This window comes from Suricata suricatta, chromosome 5, assembly GCF_006229205.1.
Source record: "Suricata suricatta isolate VVHF042 chromosome 5, meerkat_22Aug2017_6uvM2_HiC, whole genome shotgun sequence".
NCBI lineage: Eukaryota > Metazoa > Chordata > Mammalia > Carnivora > Herpestidae > Suricata > Suricata suricatta.
Window position 1 is genome coordinate 149,309,607 of NC_043704.1, and position 6,760 is coordinate 149,316,366.

Sequence of the window (6,760 nt, forward strand, 5' to 3'; positions counted from 1 at the left end):
TGGGAGGAATGGGTTTAGAGGAGACTCTGGACCCCTGTGCTGGACACGCTGGGTTTAAGACGCCTTTTGGAAATCTGAGTTGGAATACAGGTCATGGCTGGAGGGATGCATTTACAGATTATCAGCACAGATCTCATCTCTAAAAATGCAGGCCTGAATGGTCCACCGGAGGGGAAGGACTGAGCGCTGGTCCTCAGCTCTAACAGTGAGAGTTTGAAACAAGAGAAAAAAACCCAGCAAAACATATTCGGAAGGACTGGCCATTGAGATGGGGGGTAATCCAAGAAAGGGGGTGTCTCAGAAGCAGGTGAAGAACATGAATGAAGAAGGAGCTGTGCCGCTTTCTGAGAGCTGGTCAAGGAAGATGAGACCTGGGAACGTGAAATAATATGACAGGACTAAGATGAGCATATTTGCCTACCATTTATGATAAATGTGTCTGATCACTTATGAATAAACAAAAAAAATGTCAAATTGGATGAATTAAAACTTGGCTCTTCTACTCTTTATAAGAGACAACCTAAACTAATTTTATAGTTTTTAAATGAAAGGATGGGCAAAGGCACACCAGGAAAATATGAACACAAATAAAGCCAAGATCATGATCTTAATATGGTTGATTCAGAGCAGAAAGCATCAAAAAAGACAAAGAAGGGGAATTTGAAATGCTTATGTGTAGAATTCCCAGTGAGAGGACACACTTGTGAATACAGACGCGCCAAATACCACTGCCGTCCCTGCCTTGGCCAGGGCTGCTCCTGCTGCTCCCTCTACCCAGAGCACTCCTCCCTCGCACACCGCTAACCCCTTCACTCCTCCAGGACTAGTCACAATGTCGTTTTCTCAGCGAGGCCCATCTAATCTCCCCTTTCAGAATTGTAACCTAGTCTCTCTGATCCCCTTAACCTATTTTGCTGTTTTCCTTCCTGCTCCCCATGGCTCCTACCGAATTTGCTTTAGTTTCTATTTTCCCTTGGCCTCTTCCAAGTTTTCTTTCCTTCAATTCTTTGATGCCTATTTTTTTCCATCACTTCTTTTCCAAGTGCCACCAGCTCAGGTTTTGTCTCCAGTCTCTCTTTCTCTTCTGAAAGCCACTTGAAGGAGGTATTGTTCGTAGGGTCCAGGTCCCCAGATGGAAGCTTTTCCTATGGCTCAGTATAGAGCGGATGAATTGACTTTGCCTCTACTTTCTGTCAGCCCCAAAATGCACCACTGGAAAACTGCTCATGGTGCACACAGACCACCATTTCCCACACCTGTGTGGTGTGTCTGTGTGTGTCCTCCTGCAGCTCTGCCCCCTTGCTTCATCCTCTGCATGCTGCCTCTCTGGCTGGGACTTGGCTTTGTGCACCCCCTACCCTGGGCCCTTCCTGGTGGCTCATCCCTGGCCGTCTCTGAGACCTTGAGTGTGACTTCCGCCAGGGCCCCTAATTACCATCACCACCTTAGGTGCACTCCCATCTGTTTTGTGTGGTTTTGAATTTCAGGGGTCTCCTAATTTTGTCAAAGATGAGCTTTTTAGCCAGTTTGGGCCACTATGACTGAAATACCAAAGAATAATGAATTAAAGTTTTAAACATATAAAATTTTTTTCCACTTTGATATCTAGGAATGAAACAGAAATATATGAAAACACCTATCCTATCTCGTCCCGTTAGAAATACATGAACTGTTGCCATCCTCTTTTTAACTACTGAATACAAATATCCGATTGCTAGAGTAGACAAAATATATAGATACTAATATCCTGGGGAAAACACCCACATTCTCCATGCGGGCAGGGGGAACAGTCCCCGTAGTTTCCTTATGGAGTCATGGGTGACAAGGCTGAGGGTGAGAAAAGACGGGGATGGAACAAGGCTCTGTGGGCCACGGCAGCACTTGCCTCTGGGCCCCAGAGGAGGACAGCTTGCACGGAGTGGCTCGGGGCACAGAGTGGGTGCGTGTGGGCAAGGAGGGGGCGCAGCTGAAAGGAGTGCGGTGGCCGCCAGGCTCTGAGTGAGCCGCTCCTGATGAGGGGCCTCTTGGCTGCCACCACAGGCTGCTGGGCGCTCCCTGCTGCTGCCCTCAGAAGCCTCTGCTATGGCTGCCTCCAGTCAGAGGCCAAAAGTTGCCTCTCCAGGCTTGGTAAAGCTCAGCCCTGCTGGTGGGGCTGAGGAGGCTCAGCCACGATAGGAGGGACCGCACTTCTGGCCACGGGTGAGCGCCAACCCTTCCACTACCACGGATGGCCCTTCCCAGTCTGCACTCCACCTGCCTTGCTTCATGGGCACAGTCCTGCCCCTCAAGATCATTAAGGACTCTAATAACAAATCTAAGTTAATTTAAGGTGTTTATTTAATTATCACCACAGCTCTCTAATTGAGGGTTGGACGTGCATTACCCATCCTCATTTGTCTACCGGGTTAGAAACAAAATGAAGAACAGAATTCCCATATCCATCCATGGTGGGAGGGTACAACGGTGAGAGAGTGATGTGGTATCTCCATGCGTGTATGCTTCTTCTCAGCAATGTCAACGTTCTGTGGACAGACTCTCACATGTGCCCGGAGCAGAAACACTAAAGCTGGGACACTGACCTCAGCACTGGTGTACACAGAGCCAACTGGAGGGTGTGCACAGAAATCCAGGCTACAACCTAGACATGGTCCAGAAAACCTCTACATAGGGCTTACTTGTGCTAGAAGTGGCCCTAAGGGCTTTATCTACGGTCGTTCACTTAGTCCTCACAACAACTGCATGCAGTAGGTATACCCATCTCTGTTCTCTGTTTTAAGAGGGAGGCACAGAGAGGGTAAACGACTTGCCCAGGGGCACACAGTCAGCAAGCTGTAGCACAGGGTTAGACATCCGGCACATTATAGTCTACCACGGAGAGCAGCTAAAAATGAATGAACTATACTGGTTTAAGGTAAGATTCCCATCTATCTCTCACATCCAATTGGTGAGACCATCCAAAGAACACAAAGAAATACGAAAGGCACAATTTCATAGTAACAAAGGAAATGAGACAATGAGCACATGGGATATTGCCACAGATTTTTGGAAACTGGAAAACAGATGAAAGAGTCTAGGAAAACGAAACAGAGTGTAAGACATTGTGCCTAGAACCCAGACAGCAGTGAGAACTTCAACTATGGCAGAAGTCAACCGACTTGACAGAACCTTAGAAAGCCTCCATACCGGGCACTGTCCTCGTGACGGTGGGGACAGTGAAATGAGGCTCATTCCCTCCCCATAGCCCTGTGTGCCAACAGCCCACAGCTTAAGAACACTCAGATGTACACACTCACGTGCAAGTCTTTGCTAGAGAAACTAGTAAACTGTCTGGAGGCGAGTTCACCAACCCATCCGCATGCCGGCCCTGGAGGACGGGCACTGCACTCGGGCCCAGCAGCAGTCACCCATCGTGAAGCAGGGGCCCTGCCTCCATCCGACGAAGCCGTGCCACTGGCTAATTCTCGGATATGAACAGAGTGCCAACAGACACCTGAGGGAAGCCTTCATAAAAAAAGAGGAACAGACACACAGCTGTATATAAGTACCCCAAGGGGAAAAAGAAGAAAACTGATGCAAGAGGAAACAGATAATTCAGGGGACATGGAGAAGGTTTTTATGTTATTTTAAAGGACAGCCCCCAGAAAGAACAAGAAAACCTTGCATTTGCTCGCCAGAAGAGCTACTCGTGAAAAAGAAAAGTTGGAGAACCAGAAAGGTTCTTAAAAATTACCAAATGACTGCCAAAATGAAAACCTCAACAGAAGAGCTAGGGAATCTAGCCGAAGAAGTCTTTCATGATATAGAATTATGAGGGACTAGAAAGAAAACTAAACCAAACCAAGCAGAATAAAGAAAATATTTTTTAAAAATTCATAAATCAGTGAAGCAGAAAACAAATAGGGAAAATCAATGAAATCAAAAATTGGTTCTTTTCATACTTTTTTGTTAATGTTTATTTATTTTTGAGAGACAGAGACAGAGAGACAGAGCATGAGCAGAGGAAGGGCAGAGAGAGAAGGCCACACAGAAGTGGAAGCAAGCTCCAGGCTCTGAGCTGTCAGCACAGAGCCTTACACGGGACTTGAACTCACGAATCACAAGATAATGACCTGAGCCGAAGCCGGCTGCTTAACTGAATGAGCCACCCAGGCACCCTGAAAATTGGTTCTTTGAAAGTAACACTAAAATTGATAAACTCTAGCTGAACTGATTAAGAGGAAAAAGAAAGAAATTGCCAATATCAGGATTGAGAAAGGAGTTACCATTAAAGATTCTATAAGAATTAGAATAAGGAGAAAATAACATCAATAACTTTATGTTAATACATTTAACAACTTAGATAAAACAGACAAATTGCTTAAAAGAACCAATCACCAAAACAGGAAAAGACAGAAAATGTGACCACTCCCCTGTATCTAATAAAGATATCAAATTCATAATTTAAAAACTTTCTAGGCTCAGATGGTTTTACTGGGAAATTATATCAAACATTTAAGGAATAAATAATACCAATTTTTAAAAAAACACAAATAATCCTATACAATCTCAGAAAAAAGGGAAAGGAAATTTATGAAGATAGTGTTATTCTGATACCAAAACGTGGCAAAGACATTACAAGGAAAGAAGGTTACAGACCACTATCCCTTATTTAGCATAGATATAATATCCTTAGCAAAATATTAGGACATTGAATCCAGCAATCTATAATAAAATATAACCATGTGGGGTATATCTCAGTAATGCAAGGTTGGTTTTACAACAGAAATTAATGTGATTCAATGCATTCACAGAATAATGGAGAAAAATGACCTATCACAAGCAGAAAATTTCTGACAAAATTCAATATTCATACACGATAAAAGTACTAAGACAGAAATAGAGGGAAATTCCCTTAATCCTTAAAAAGGCATCAAGGAAAAAAACTACAGTTAACAGCACACCAAAAGATGAAAACTAACTGCTTTTCCTTAAAATCAAAAACAAAGCCAGCATGTCAACTTTTACTACCTCTATTCAACACTCTGCTGGAGGCTGTAGCCAGTGCAATCTGACAAGAAAAGTAAATATAAAACCTACGTGTTGCAAAAGTAAAGAACAGTTGTTTTTATTTGCAGATAACATGGTTGTGTACACGCAAATTCCAAGGAATGTATTTAAAAAAAATTACTATTACTAATAAGCAAACTTAGCAAAGTTGCAGCATATCTGATCATGAGAAAATGGTCTTCTTTCTATATATTAGTAATTAAAATTGGAAACTAATATAAATATACAATTTACAAATGAATCTAGAAACATCAAATACTTATGGGTGAATTTAACAGAATCTGTATAAATCCTGTACAACAAAATCTATAAAGTTAAGGGGCGCCTGGGTGGCTCAGTTGGTTAAGCCTCCGACTTCGGCTCAGGTCAGATCTCACGTTCGTGGGTTCGAGCCCCACGTCAGGCTCTGTGCTAACAGCTAGCTCAGAACCTGGAGCCTGTTTCCGGTTCTGTGTCTCCTTCTCTCTCTGCGCCTCCCCCTCTCATGCTCTGTCTCTCTCTGTATCAAAAATAAATAAAACATTAAAAAAATTTTTTAAAATAAATAAAATAAAAAAAATAACTAATGAAACACACACGAACACACACGTGTAGGAACGCAGACATAACCAGCGGAAGAAAGGCCTTAATTATTGAGTCACTGATTCCAGGAAATTAGAAAAGGGCAGTGACCGGCTGCTTTGTCTTAAAGGACTATTCGGCTGTAAAATTAGGATGATGTATTACTTTCAAAAAAAATAAAATATGATTTAAAAAGGAAACTGAGGGGTGCCCGTGTGGCTCAGTCGGTTAAGCATTCATTCATTCATAAGCTGACTCTTCATTTCAGCTCAGGTCATGATCTCCCGGTTTGTGAGTTTGAACCCCCTGATGGGCTCTGGACTGGCAGGGCAGAGCCTGCTTGAGATTCCCTCTCTTTTTCTCGCTCTCAACATTAATAAATAAACATTTAAAAAAAAAGGAAACAATATACTTGGCCAACTATAAGCAGGGTTTGTAAACTCTGGTTTCTAAATTACACTAAGTACCACGAGTGACAGCCACTCGTGCCTCTAGAGAACCACGGGATTTTAGGCATGGACACACCTGCACAATCCTCTACGTTATGCCACCTGCTCCCCAGTGGGAACCCAGCTACTTCCTGAAGACCTCTGCTCCAACACCTGCTCCCAGGGTAGCCAGGCCTTCCAGAATGACACAGCAGGACACACTCAGATCAACAGGCTAACCCTCCACAGCCCCTGAAGATTCTTCTTTCTGAGTTCCCTTCGGGCCACTCGCTGCCTTCTAAGTGGCTCTCTCTGCTTCCCAAACGATGTGGCAAAAGGAGCAAAGAACAACAGCTCCCGAGCATACACCTCCCCTGTGCAGGACGCAGCCATGCAGACACGGGCCACCCCAGATGGTAACTCCGAACCCACCAAGGAAGGTGGTATGGCGGTGCTCACGCTGGGTGCTCACAGGCTCACACTGGGCAGGGAACGGGAACAGGACAGGTTTCAGGCACAGCTACAGTCAGGCAGGGGGTGGGGCGGGCAGTTTCCAGAAGAAGTGGCTAATGGGCAGGCAATCCAATAATTAAGACATCAATGTTAGAGAAAGAGACTGCTTACTGAATTTGCCTCTTAAGAGATTCAATTTTGGGTCATGTTCCAGAATTATTTAATTATATCTTCCCTCGGAACAAATGATAATATGTTATAAGCTTCCAGTG